Source organism: Bos indicus x Bos taurus, chromosome 10, assembly GCF_003369695.1.
Source record: "Bos indicus x Bos taurus breed Angus x Brahman F1 hybrid chromosome 10, Bos_hybrid_MaternalHap_v2.0, whole genome shotgun sequence".
Taxonomy (NCBI): Eukaryota; Metazoa; Chordata; class Mammalia; order Artiodactyla; family Bovidae; genus Bos; species Bos indicus x Bos taurus.
The window spans coordinates 87318760-87334463 of NC_040085.1; positions in this window are offsets into that span (position 1 = coordinate 87318760).

Here is a 15704-nt window from a genome sequence, read left to right on the forward strand (position 1 = left end):
CTATCTTCCACCTGGTGATTCACCACTTCTATCTGTCCTGGGTAATCCCTGTTTCTAGTCTAAAACTTATATGAGAATACATTTTCACCAGGAAACTTAACAACTTTGCTTTGGGTTCCATGCCCTTCTTTTCATTTTCATTACAATGCATTATCATGCCAAAATGCTTTTTAAAAACTAGATAATATAGGCAATGAGTCAGATCTCCAGAGTATAAAAAGATTTTAAAAACATGAATTTCACCCATAAATGCCTCTCAATTGCTCAGTTTTGTTTTGTCTTGAACATAACAATTATTATGTTCTTATTTAACCTAGAAAAATTTTATGTCTATATACAACCCAATACAACACACACACACAAATAAATATATTTTCTTCTCTTTATTTATTTCTGAACACTGGCTGAGAAATTTTTTCTCTGGATAGGGAACATAAGGATGTGGAGATTATGAATAGGAGGTGGCTGATTATGGGAAGATTGCAGAGAAAGCAACTCAAACAGCAAGTTTAAAGACCCTGATGCAGTAGTAGGAGAACCGGCATCTTCCAGAATGCAGGGACGCCAATAGTAGAGTCAGCGAAGGAAGGGTAAGAAAAGCAAGATCAGGTTGTTAATAGGTTTCTGTTTTCATTAATAGAAATATTAATGTGTGTGCTGCAAAGCATTAGCCTTTGATCTGTAATCTACTTTTAAAATTTTTAATAAAATAATATGTTTTTTTCATTAGTTCTATGAAAATCACTCGTGATTTTTCATTGTATTCATAGCTTTCTCTGTTTGTTTTACTCTGAGTTCCATTTTCTTCATTTTCCTGTATGTTTATATGTGTAGCTCTGATATTTAGAAAGCATTGCATTCCTTAAAAATAAAGCTTCACAACAAACACTTCTCTTTTTTTAAATTTTATTTTATTTTATTTTTAAACTTTACAATATTGTATTAGTTTTGCCAAATATCAAAATGAATCTGCCACAGGTATACCTGTGTTCCCCATCCTGAACCCTCCTCCCTCCTCCCTCCCCATACCCTCCCTCTGGGTCGTCCCAGTGCACCAGCCCTAAGCATCCAGTATCGTGCATCGAACCTAGACTGGCGACTCGTTTCATACATGATATTATACATGTTTCAATGCCATTCTCCCCCAAAAAATCAATCTCTGTTATAAAAGAGATGATTAATTAACATATTTCCACTTCCTTTCCTCTCTTCTCTGTCCCTTATATCCTACAATTTTAGTCAATTTAAAAGTCTTTTTTGATTATTATCATTGTAGAGTTAAATACTCTTATATTCTATAATTTAATCTGTCAGCTTTCAGTGATATCCTTTGACTCCCAGCTATTAACTATCCAGTGCTATCCCTTGTCCAGTTGCTATGGTTTTCCCCTAGTCAGTTTTGGAGGCTGAACTTTGTCCTCTAATAATTTCCTCAGAAAGACTCATGGGAACAAATTTTACTCAGCTCTCATTTACTTAACACTATTTGCCTATAGCTTTTATAGCTAAATAATCATTTTACTTAATGTAATTCCCTTGGCTTATATTTTCTAATTTAATTTTATATGGTGATCAACAATCTTATGAATTTGAATGATCTTGTAGATTTCCCTAACACTCATGTTTTAGTTTGTTTCTCTGGCTGCTGAAGGGATTCTGTACTTTGAATTTCATTTGTGTCTTACCATCCACTATTATGGGTCAGTTTGTCCAGCAACAGTATGCATTTTCACCATTGAAATTCAAACTCACTTTTATTTCAGGAAAAATTTATTGACTTATGACTCTATATTTCTTCCTAGTAAGTTGTTTTCTTTCTTGGAGACCCTAGTCTTGTGAATTTCCCTTGTCTGATTCTCTATCATTTGCTTGCTGATTTGTTTTTATTCTTTCTTCCATTTCTTTTTGTAAATTTGATTTATTTTTATCCTCTCTGCCATTATATTTTCTTCAGTGTTTTTTTTTCACTCTTGTGTGCCTTTTATTTTCATTGTTATGACTGTGTTGGTTTTACTTTTGTCTACTTTTTTTTTTTTTTTTTTTTTGAGACCTGTCAGCTTTGATTTCATCCCTTCCACTTTTTTTAACATTTATTTCCTGGGGACTCTGATTTCTGCCTTATGATATTATTCTAGAGAGGCAAAAGTCATCCAGCTTTTCAAATGCATAAAATATTTACTCATGCTTTTCAACAGATGCATGGATTTGTTGTCTATAAATTTGATGCTTTTTGGGTTTTGCATCATTTTAGGTTTAACGGTAGCTGAAACTGTCATAAATGTTTTTGACATGTGCTACTGCTAAAACATCTCTTTCTTTTGTTAATGCAGTTGATTTTTAAGGGTTTGTTTTCTTTCTAGACTTATCTTTTGGCAGTAGCCTGCTAACACTTGACCTCATCAATTTAACGTCCTTGTCCTAATTAATAAGCACTGTCTTCTGTATTGAAGGTATTTATGAATATATTATATAGAATAAAACTAACGAAAGGGTTCTGTGACAATTCACTAGAGCCCTCTGTTAGGCTGTCATCTATCAAAAACTCCATGTCCATTTACTTTTAATTGTTCCACATGTTACTAAGCTTTTTATTCTCCTCAGTCTCTTCAATTCTTCTGAAAGTACCTCAGTCTTTATTTTGGCAGTTTATTTTGCCAGTAATGCACTTAACTTTTTCAGTAGAAAAGCCTTTCATTAGGTTATAGTTGACTACAGTCAACTTTGATTCTGAATTTTCCGGTGAGTTTTAGAGGCCACAGATGTATATCTCTGAACTAACTCTTATTTTTATCACATTACAAAAAAATGATGACGTTAGCATCGTCATTGTGATATTATTACTACTATTATGAATCAGTCAGTTCAGTTCAGTTCAGTCGCTCAGTCATGTCTGACTCTTTGCGACCCCTATTATGAATACTTAGCGGTAATCGATTGCCATCTGTCTTGCAACTGTACAGACCATTTTATACCAAGAACTGTATTTAATCTCCATAGTAACCTCAGTGGGGCTTCATAGTAGACAGCCGCTTCATACATAGTTTCTACTCGGTATAGTGGAAACGATGACTCTCATTTATATATAGGAAATCTGACTTGCAGAAAGTTGGAGTAGCACAATCAAAGTTACACAGCCAGTGATGAATGGAGCTAGGACTTACACCAATGATGTCTGATACTGGAACACATTCTAAAACCACTACTGCATAACACCTTCCTCTATTCGTTTTGTAATCTTGGTCTGTCCGCTAATGTCTCTATAGCTTTGCTCCTCACTTATTAAATAAGGAGACTGAAATAGATAATCTGACAGATTGTTTTTATTTCTAGTATTTGGTGATTCTGGGATAGGTTTTCATTTTTTTTCTGTATTCCTTATAGAACACATATATGTTTCTTTTTTCATGAAGAGTAGCCAGAAATCCACTTCCAACATCACTCCTGGAATGACACTGACTTTCTCATATCTCAAGGGATTACAGCTGAGTTGCTGTTGAGAAGCTACCATGTCAATATGAACTCTAAAAATGGAAACTTCCTTCCTAAGCGAACTAATATTGTAAGCATATTCCTTGAAATACATGCCCTTGGGACCTCCTTAAGTAAGAGGGAGTCTACCTCCATGGACAATTCACTTACCTTCTATTAGTTTTCCTTCAATTTTTCATCCTCTTATGCACTAAATATTGCAAATCCTAGGTGGTGCCAGTGGTAAAGAAACCGGCTGCCAATGCAGGGGATGTGAAGGATGCGGGTTTGATCCCTGGTTCAGAAACATCCCCTGAAGGAGTGGCAGCCCACTCCAATATTCTTGCCTGGAGAATCCTGTGGACAGAGCAGCCTGAAAGGCTACAGCCCATGAGGTTGCAAAGAGTCGGACATGGCTGAAGTGAGGTAGCACGTATGTGCTAAATTTGGGGGGTGGGAAATGGCGAGTTCATACAGCTGCTCAGTCCAGTTCAGTTCAGTTCAGTCACTCAGTCATGTCAGACTCTTTGCAACCCCATGAATCGCAGCACTCCAGGCCTCCCTGTCCATCACCAACTGCTATGCATCATACAGCTGCTGCTGCTGGTGCTGCTGCTGCTAAGTCGCTTCAGTTGTGTCCGACTCTGTGCGACCCCATAGACGACAGCCCATTAGGCTCCCACATCTCTGGGATTCTCCAGGCAAGAACACTGGAGTGGGTTGCCATTTCCTTCTCCAATGCAGGAAAGTGAAGAGTGAAAGTGAAGTCACTCAGTCATGTCTGACTCTTCCGACCCCATGGACTGCAGCCTACCAGGCTCCTCCGTCCATGGGATTTTCCAGGCAAGAGTACTGGAGTGGGGTGCCATTGCCTTCTCCATACAGCTGCTAGTTATAAGTAAAAACAAGTTCAAGGCCATTTTGCAATCCCAGTCAGTCCTCGGAATACAGCTAGCTCAAAGAGTCACAAGTGACAGGCAGTCTTAAATTAATCCTATTTGGACTGATTCTCTGTCGCTATAGATTCTGTGCCTCCAACTTGCTGTGCAGCAGCACCGCTCTGGCTACCAACGCCGACACCTCCTTGGTGTGTCCTTGTCAGATCCACTTCAGATCAAGCATGCAAAGCATTTGGGCTCATTTCATCTCGCTCTTTTCCCCACAGAGCAACTCAGAAAGTGATTTCCGTGCAGGAAAAGGCTTTGAATCATCTTCTTGCGCCTTTTGAGCTCTGTACTTGGTGAAAACTTGTCGGTGGGCCGGATGATGATCCAAACCAAATCTAGGCTTGATGTTTAATATTTTAAATTCCTGGATGGTCTTCTCTTTGCTGTGATAGTCTGTCTCTTTTCTTTCTGTCTTTAGATAAGAAAATCTCTTTAGAAAAGTGATACTCAGTAGGCCCACTTTATCCACCAGGGAGTATGTTCCAAGACCTCCAGAGTGGATGCTGGAAACCATGAACGGTACCGAACTCTATGTACACAGCATTTTTGCCTATACATACATACCTGTGGTAAAGTTTAAATTTATAAATTAGGCACAAGAAGAGAATACTTGAATGGCCAACATTAGTACTCCTTTACTTTGGAGCCATTATTAGGTAAAATAAGGTTTCTTTCAACACAAGTGCTGCAATACTATTGATAGTCAACCAAGATGCTAATAAATGACTAGCAAGCAGGATGTTCCAGAGAAGGCAATGGCACCCCACTCCAGTACTCTTGCCTGGATAATCCCATGATGGAGGAGCCTGGTGGGCTGCAGTCCATGGGGTTGCTAAGAGTTGGACACGACTGAGCAACTTCACTTTCACTTTTCACTTTCATGCATTGGAGAAGGAAATGGCAGCCCACTCCAGTGTTCTTGCCTGGAGAATCCCAGGGATGCAGAGCCTGGTGGGCTGATGAAGGGGTGATTCATGTCCTCAGCAGGACAGAGTGAGATGGAAGGAGATTTTATCACTGATACTCAGAATGGCACACAATGTAAAACTTATGAATTGTTTATTTCTGTGAAACTTTCCGTCTGATATTTATGGACCATGGTTGGCCCCAGGTAACTGAAACCAGTGAAAGCAAAACCACAGATAAGTGGGGACGATTGTACTAATAGTTTCAGATTAGACATTGTGTTCTGGAGGAGATGGTAGCCTCCCTGTTTGTGTATGACCCAGAGACTCTTTCTAGATACCCTGAGGCACCTGGAGGTTCTGATTCTTTTACTTTTTTCCTTCATTCATTACCGCTGTTTTTTACCTTTATCTTAAATCTTCTAAGAAAATCTGGAAACACACTTAGTGTTCATAGTCTTATAATCAGTACCTCATTGCAGAGGAAAGCTTGTTCTGAACCTTTGTATCTTCCCTGAACTCTTGCATTGAAACCCTAGTCCCTGATGTGATGGTATTAGAAGTGGGGTCTCTGGGAGGTGACCAGGTCATATGGGTGGTGCCCTTTTGAATGGAGTTGATGTTCTTATAGGAAGAGACATTAGAAAAATGATCTCTCCTCTTCACCATGTGAAAATACAGTAAGAAATCAGCCATCTGCAAAATAGGAAGGGGACCTTCACCAGCACAGGACCTACCAGAACCTTGATCTTGGACATCCCAGACTTCAGATCAGTGAGAAATGAATGTTTGCTGTTGAAGTCACTCACTCCGTGGTAATTTGTTATAACAGCCCAAGCTAAGGCATCCACTTAGCCAGAAATAACACTTGGATCCTGGTCCAGTCTCTGCTCCTGTGACCTTGAACAACTTACTAAACTACTTTAACTTTTAGTCTTTTTCAAATACACTTTTCACTACAGTGTTTTTGATGATTTTTAAAATCTTTATCAACTTTAAATTGCTGTGATTATACTCGTTATAAAGAACTATCATCTTAATTTTAGTGGCACAATAATCTAAAAGATGGAAACCTTCATTTCTAAGTAACTGCCTATCATTCAGGATTCTTTCCCACATGTAGCATCTCTGGGTGTATAGCTAATTTTTCAGCTTTGCTTTGGAGAGCTCCCCTGTGTAGAACATAGAAAGAATAGAAAATGGTTTTAGAAGTTTTAAACCTTAATTTTAAAGCTATATAATCTTTTATTGTCTTCTGTAGATGGATCTTTGATCAGAAGGTCTTAGGTGGGTTGTATCATTTGCAAGAACAATTCAAGAATCTTTCACACAAAGATATTGATCGATTATCCAAATAAAAGCTGTATATAAATTTTTCTATTAAAAAAGACTCAAGGATGACATACCTGTCCTGCTGACAAAAAAACAACTAGTTTCATAACAGTGCACATACTTAGAAGCTGGAGGTGGGGATGGGAGAGAGAGGAAAATGGGGAAAATGAAAAAGAAAAAAAGAGATTAAAGAATTCCCAATTGCTAAATTCCCTTGAGCCGCTGTCACAGAATATCTGCAACTGATGGTAAGACTTAAATCCTTGGGCCTAACTCATGCTGATTTGTAACCTACTTCTGCTGCTCCTGCATTCAGTGTATGATTATCCCTTTTGTCACCAAGCCCATCACTTAAGCATCTTGCCCTTAGACTTGGGCAAGATGGATTCCTTTCCCAGACCTTGGGCTTTAGAGTGTCCATCGAGCACCTCTGCGGCTGAGACTGGAGGAGCATACGACCAAGAGGATGTCCTCACTAAGGATGGTACCTCCCTCTTCTAGACCAGACTCTGAATACGCTGTATTCCACCTGCATGCACGTGGTCCTGAGTCAGTTTCCAGAACCTGTGCAAGCCTTCTCCTTGAGTCTTTCCACTTGAAAGTGGACCAAGCCACTAATTTACTTACCCAAAGGATTTTTAAGAAGCTTGTTTTGAAACAGGAGGTATGCAGGAAGACCCTCCAGATGAAAATCTAAGCTGGGACAGACAGAAGTCTGGAGACAGCTCTCCCTGCACCACTACATTTTAGTAGGAAACTTTATTATTAGTATTATTGTTTTGACTGTGCTGTGCTACATGTGTGAGCTTAGTTTCCCAACCAACGATTGAACCTGTGCCTCCTGCAGTGGAGCACTGAGTCCTAACCACTGAACCACCAGGGCAGTCCTTCAGTTCAGCTCAGTTCAGTTCAGTTTAGTCGCTCTGTTGTGTCTGACTCTTTGTGACCCCAAGGACTGCAGCATGCCAGGCCTCCCTAGTGTGTCCAAAAATAGTAAATTCAAACCTGAGTTTTCTGGCTGTATGAAGGTATATTTTTATTTTTATTTTTTAAATTTTATTTTATTTTTAAACTTTACAATATTGTATTGGTTTTGCCATATATCAACATGAATCCGCCACAGGTATACACGTGTTCCCCATCCTGAACCCTCCTCCCTTCTCCCTCCCCATACCATCCCTCTGTGTCGTCCCAGTGCACCAGCCCCAAGCATCCAGTATTGTGCATCGAACCTGGACTGGCGACTTGTTTCATATATGATATTATACGTATTTCAATGCCATTCTCCCATATCATCCCACCCTCTCCCTCTCCCACAGAGTCCAAAAGACTGTTCTATACATCAGTGTCTCTTTTGCTGTCTTGTATACAGGGTTATTGTTACCATCTTTCTAAATTCCATATATATGCATTAGTATACTGTATTGGTGTTTTTCTTTCTGGCTTACTTCACTCTGTATAATAGGCTCCAGTTTCATCCACCTCGTTAGTTCTGGTTCAAATGTATTCTTTTTAATGGCTGAGTAATACTCCATTGTGTATATGTACCACAGCTTTCTTATCCATTCATCTGCTGATGGACATCTAGGTTGCTTCCATGTCCTGGCTATTATAAACAGTGCTGCGATGAACATTGGGGTACATGTGTCTCTTTCAATTCTGGTTTCCTCAGTGTGTATGCCCAGCAGTGGGATTGCTGGATCATAAGGCAGTTCTATTTCCAGTTTTTTAAGGAATCTCCACACTGTTCTCCATAGTGGCTGTACTAGTTTGCATTCCCACCAACAGTGTAAGAGGGTTCCCTTTTCTCCACACCCTCTCCAGCATTTATTGCTTGTAGACTTTTGGATCGCAGCCATTCTGACTGGCGTGAAATGGTACCTCATTGTGGTTTTGATTTGCATTTCTCTGATAATGAGTGATGTTGAGCATCTTTTCATGTATTTGTTAGCCATCTGTATGTCTTCTTTGGAGAAATGTCTATTTAGTTCTTTGGCCCATTTTTTGATTGGGTCATTTATTTTTCTGGAGTTGAGCTGTAGGAGTTGCTTGTATATTTTTGAGATTAGTTGTTTGTCAGTTGCTTCATTTGCTATTATTTTCTCCCATTCTGAAGGCTGTCTTTTCACCTTGCTTATGGTTTCCTTTGTTGTGCAGAAGCTTTTAAGTTTAATTAGGTCCCATTTGTTTGTTTTTGCTTTTATTTCCAATATTCTGGGAGGTGGGTCATAGAGGATCCTGCTGTGATGTATGTCGGAGAGTGTTTTGCCTATGTTCTCCTCTAGGAGTTTTATATTTTTAAGGTCAGAGGATACAACATATTTAATGGTTTGATATCTTTATTTATAACATTTAAATATTTAGATATCAAACACATGAACCCCCGCTTGTACTCTCGTCCTGAGACCCCAGTGTTAGGGCCAGGCCTGTCTTAAAGTGCTGTTGGCACCAAGCGTCCACCTTTGCTTTATACTGTTGACAAAAGACACACGTCTAGGTTTATCACTACAAAGCTCAAAGTGTGCCAGTGTTAAGCACCCTGGGAAGAGGGCCTGGAGCTCTCCTTTTCTTCCATGACTTGAAACAGGACAATTTATGGTTGGACTAATTCAACCCTTTTCGCAGCTGAGACTGGAGGAGTGGTCCTCCAAGGTCTCTGGGGTCAGCCTCCAAGGTCAGCAGCCACTTCCTTGGCTATGGCCACTTTTCTGACCTATTTTTTGTTAACTACTATTTGCTCTTCTTCCATGACAAGAAAAAAATGAAATGTAGTTAATATTTATTAAGCACTAAAAAATAAGATATTGTTCTAGGAAATTTATGTACTTTCTCCCTGCACTGCTTCAGTTCAGTTCAGTCACTCAGTTGTGTCCGACTCTTTGCGACCCCATGGACTGCAGTACACCAGGCTTCCCTGTCCACCATCAACACCTGGAGTTTACTCAAACTCATATACATTGAGTCGATGATGCCACCCAACCATCTCATCCTCTGTCGTGCCCTTCTCCTCCTGCCTTCAATCTTTCCCAACATCAGGGTCTTTTCCAATGAGTCAGTTCTTTGCATCAGGTGGCCAAAGTATTGGAGTTTCAGCTTTAGCATCAGTCCTTCCAATGAATATTCAGGACTGATCTCCTTTAGGATGGACTGGTTGAATCTCCTTGCAGTCCAAGGGGCTTTCAACAGTCTTCTCCAACACCACAGTTAAAAAGCATCAATTCTTCAACACTCAGCTTTCTTTATAGTCCAACTCTCACATCCATACATGACTCCTGGAAAAACCATAGCTTTGATGAGACGGACCTTTGTTGGCAAAGTAATGTCTCTGCTTTTTAACATGCTGTCTAGGCTGCACCACTTAAACCTTAAAAAAAGCCAAGTTTATCTTTATTGGGCAGAGGAGGAAGCTGAAGCTTGGAAAAGTTAAGAAGAAACTGGCTCAGGAACCTAAGGGTCTTGGCTCCCAACATTACGTTTGATTGCCACAAAAGGGCCTTTTCTGCCTGAAACTCTGCCGCTGCTCTTCTTCCTTTCAGGAAAATCCCAGAAATCCAGCTTACGCTTCTGTTGAAATGTCAAACCAGCCTTGTATTGGCTCTAATCCTGATACTCTGGTGGGAATTCTACCAGGGCTGCTTTTGACTCAGGATAAATGGTGGAAAGAGTTTAAGTTTTGGTATGAAAATAAGAGCTGATGTCAGCTGCTGAAGTTTCTAGACAGTGACATTACTCAAGTTCATGACTATGCCTAGATTTTAGCTGAGAGCATCGGCAGGAATCTGGGCCCCCTAGCAATGCCCCCTCAAGTTCACCCAGCTAGGTTCTGAGGTTCAGTCTAACACCCCACAGGGAGACTGAAGTACTCATGAGGGAACAGTGCAGCAGAGAAAGCACCAATGACCTGGACGAAATGAGAGAGCAAGAGAGGGGCCGTCTGGGAAGACGCCCTGGCACTCACAGCTAGTGCTAGACCCGCCGGTTAATCAGAGGGCAGCCTTTACGGGTATGGATTCAGTTAGGGCCTGAGTGGGGTTGAGGTTCACGGCAGTTTACCTATCACTGAAAGGAGTTAGGGAGATCCGATATGGACAAACTAACGTTTTCATCTGTGTAATGGAAATGGAAACCCGCTCTAGAATTCTTGCCTGTGAAATCCCATGGACAGAGGAGCCTGGCAGGCTACAGTCCATGGGGTCACAAAAGGGTCGGACAAGACTTAGTGACTAAGCAATGAAGAAGCAATATGTACATTTATTCAGTTTAATTCAATAATATTTTATTGAGCGCCTACTGCCTGCCTGTAAGGAACTACTTAGGCATTGTGAAGGACAGTGTTGAATAAACACAAGACGCCACTGTTTTCTAGTACACCACTGCCTCTAATAAAGGGGGAAGCAATGTACGTAGGAAGCTCTAATGAATTCTCTCAGGGTGAATGCTAATAATAAGCTATGATAGGAGTACAAATTGCAGTGAAATTCAGACTGAAATTGAAGTAGGAAAAACCACTACACCATTCAGGTATGACCTAAATCAAATCCCTTATGATTATACAGTGGAAGTGAGAAATAGATTTAAGGGCCTAGATCTGATAGATAGAGTGCCTGATGAACTATGGAATGAGGTTCATGACATTGTACAGGAGACAGGGATCAAGACCATCCCCATGGAAAAGAAATGCAAAAAAGCAAAATGGCTGTCTGGGGAGGCCTTACAAATAGTTGTGAAAAGAAGAGAAGCGAAAAGCAAAGGAGAAAGGGAAAGATATAAACATCTGAATGCAGAGTTCCAGAGAATAGCAAGAAGAGGGAAGAAAGGCTTCCTCAGCGATCAATGCAAAGAACTAGAGGAAAACAACAGAATGGGAAAGACTAGAGATCTCTTCAAGAAAATTAGAGATACCAAGGGAACACTTCATGCAAAGATGGGCTCGATAAAGAACAGAAATGGTATGGACCTAACAGAAGCGGAAGATATAAAGAAGAGGTGGCAAGAATACACAGAAGAACTGTACAAAAAAGATCTTCATGACCCAGATAATCACGATAGTGTGATCACTCACCTAGAGCCAGACATCCTGGAATGTGGAGTCAAGTGGGCCTTAGAAAGCATCACCAAGAACAAAGCTAGTGGAAGTGATGGAATTCCAGTTGAGCTATTTCAAATCCTGAAAGACAATGCTGTGAAAGTGCTGCACTCAATATGCCAGCAAACTTGGAAAACTCAGCAGTGGCCACAGGACTGGAAAAGGTCAGTTTTCATTCCAATCCCAAAGAAAGGCAATGCCAAAGAATGCTCAAACTACCGCACAATTGCACTCATCTCACATGCTAGTAAAGTAATGCTCAAAATTCTCTAAGCCAGGCTTCAGCAATACGTGAACCCTGAACTTCCTGATGTTCAAGCTGATTTTAGAAAAGGCAGAGGAACCAGAGATCAAATTGCCAACATCCGCTGGATCATGGAAAAAGCAAGAGAGTTTCAGAAAAATATCTATTTCTGCTTTATTGACTATGCCAAAGCCTTTGACTGTGTGGATCACAATAAACTGTGGAAAATTCTTCAAGAGATGGGAATACCAGACCACCTGACCTGCCTCTTGAGAAATCTGTATGCAGGTCAGGAAGCAACGGTTAAAACTGGACATGGAACAACAGACTGGTTCCAAATAAGAAAAGGAGTACGCCAAGGCTGTATATTGTCACCCTGCTTATTTAACTTCTATGAAGAGTACATCATGAGAAACACTGGACTGGAAGAAACACAAGCTGGAATCAAGATTGCCAGGAGAAATATCAATAACCACAAATATGCAGATGACACCACCCTTATGGCAGAAAATGAAGAGGAACTCAAAAGCCTCTTGATAAAAGTGAAAGAGGAGAGTGAAAAAGTGGGCTTAAAGCTCAACATTCAGAAAATGAAGATCATGGCATCTGGTCCCATCACTTCATGGGAAATAGATGGGGAAACAGTGGAAACAGTGTCAGACTTTATTTTTGGGGGCTCCAAAATCACTGCAGATGGCAACTGCAGCCATGAAATTAAAAGACGCTTACTCCTTGGAAGGAAAGTTATGACCAACCTAGATAGCATATTCAAAAGCAGAGACATTACTTTGCCAACAAAGGTCCATCTAGTCAAGGCTATGGTTTTTCCAGTGGTCATGTATGGATGTGAGAGTTGGACTGTGAAGAAAGCTGAGTGCCGAAGAATTGATGCTTTTGAACTGTGTTGTTGGAGAAGACTCTTGAGAGTCCCTTGGACTGCAAGGAGATCCAATGAATCCATTCTAAAGGAGATCAGCCCTGGGATTTCTTTGGAGGGAATGATGCTGAATCTGAAACTACAATACTTTGGCCACCTCATGCGAAGAGTTGACTCTTTGGAAAAGACTCTGATGCTGGGACGGATTGGGGGCAGGAGGAGAAGGGGACAATAGAGGATGAGATGGCTTGGATGGCATCACTGACTCAATGGACATGAGTCTGAGTGAACTCCGGGAGTTTGTGATGGACAGGGAGGCCTGGCATGCTGCAATTCATGGGCTCGCAAAGACTTGGACACAACTCAGTGACTGAACTGAACTGAAAAAGGAAGAGATAGACTATAGTACCAGTGAAAAAGGTTTCTATCAATTTTTTAAACCTTTGCTGCTGCTGCTGCTAAGTCGCTTCAGTTGTGTCCGACTCTGTGCTACCCCATAGACGGCAGCCCACCAGGCTCCCCTGTCCCTGGGATTCTCCAGGCAAGAACACTAGAGTGGGTTGCCATGTCCTTCTCCAATACAAGAAAGTGAAAAGTGAAAGTGAAGTCACTCAGTTGTGTCAGACAGGTAATTTTAACCATGAGTTGATGGTTTTCTAGCTTAAGAAAATAGTCATTTCCTTAACATTGTAAACATAATTATGAATCTTGTTAACCTTTTAAATTATGTTTCCTACTTGATAAAACAGATTTCCCCACAGTGGAATATATGAAGAACTATTGTATTTAATATGAATATGGGCTTTTCGATCAGAGAATAAATTTTAAGATAAATTAGTAGAAATATAAAGTGATGCATGGAAAATCCTGTGCTTTTTTTTTTTTTTTTTCCTGGAACATCAACTACCTGAAGTTTCAACAGTAAGCTGGTTAGAAAACAATTTATTGAGAAATGATGTGGTGACTGTCATTCGCAAGCTCCTAACATCTATCAGATAAAATGATTAAACCTGCATCCGTCATTCAGTATAATTAATCAGGAAGACACCACAGCCCATGTCTATATGCTGATTAATCTATAGTTCAGGTAAATACATCTCAGGCTTCAAGTTCATATGAGAAATACATCCATCAATGCTGCCAAAGGAACTGGTGTGGCCTATTGCAATTATAAAATGGGTAGATATTGTTTATAAGAGAGTGGAAAGAGGATTTTTTTTCCCCTCCCTGGAAGCAAGAAAATACAGATATCTTCAAAGACTGCTGAACAAAAAAACAAAGATTCAAAAAAATAGATTTTTTTTTTTTTTAATTTTAATTCGCCCCCCCCCCCCGGAAATTTTCTACTTATGAAATAGATCTCTGAGTTTAAAAAGACTTAAATTTAAGAGTTTATTTATTTAGTCATTCAATAAGTACTTTATTGGGCATCTAACATGCTCTAGAGGCTTCCATGGTGTCTCAGTGGTAAAGAATCTGCCTGCCGTGCAGGAGACATGGGATCAATCTCTGGGTTGGGAAGACCCTAGAGAAGAAAATGACAACCCATTCCAGTATTCTTACCTGGGAAATCCCATGGACAGAGGAGCCTGGCGGGCTGCTGTGCATGATTAAACAACAACATATGCTAGAGACATAGCAATTACCTGGAAAGTTCCTTTCTCCCAAAAAGCACTAGGTGTGTGGTTCAAAGGCCAACAATATATAAAAAGGTATTGCTGTCACTTAGGACTTCATCAGTACAAATCTGAGGTCTACTGTTTCACAAGAAAGCAGATTATTTTTACAGAGTTAGTTAATACAATGTTTTAAAAATGATAAGTCTTTCAGCTATCTGAAAGAACTTTAAATATTTCTGTAAAATGCCAGTCTTATGTATGTAAACCTAAGATGTGTTTTGATAGCAGAAGAGAACTTAGTTGTCAGTCAGTCAATTCAGTTGCTCAGTCATGTCCAACTCTGCGACTCCATGGACTGCAGCATGTGAGGCTTTCCAGTCCATCACCAACTACTGGAGTTTACTTAAACTCATGTCCATTGAGTCGGTGATGCCATCCAACCATCTCATCCTCTGTCGCCCCCTTCTCCTCCCACCTTCAATCTTTCCCAGCATCAGGATCTTTTCAGATGAGTCAGTTCTTTGCACCAGGTGGCCAAAATATTGGAGTTTCAGCTTTAGCATCAGTCCTTCCAATGAATATTCAGGACTGATTTCCTTTAGGATGGACTGGTTGGATCTCCTTGCAGTCCAAGGGACTCTCAAGAGTCTTCTCCAACACCACAGCTCAAAAGCATCAAATTCTTTGGCGCTCAGCTTTTCTAGTCCAGCTATCACATCTGTACATGACTGCTAGAAAAAACATAGCTTTGACTAGATGGACTTTTGTTGGCAAAGTAATGTCTCTGCTTTTAAATATGCTATCTAGGTCAGTCATAACTTTTCTTCCAAGGAGCAAGCATCTTTTAATTTCATGGCTTCAGTCACCATCTGCAGTGATTTTGGAACCCCCAAAAATAAAATCAGCTACTGTTTCTCCAACTATTTGTCATAAAGTGATGCCATGATCTTAGTTTTCTGAATGTTGAGCTTTAAGCCCACTTTTTCACTCTCCTCTTTCACTTTCATCAAGAGGCTCTTTAATTCTTCACTTTCTGCCATAATGGTGGTGTCATCTGCATATCTGAGGTTATTGATATTTCTCCTGGCAATCTTGATTCCAGCTTGTGCTTCATTCAGCCCGGCGTTTCTCATGATGTACTCTGCATACAAGTTAAATAAGCAGGGTGACAACATACAGCCTTGATATACTCCTTTTCCTATTAGAAACCTGTCTGTTGTTCCATG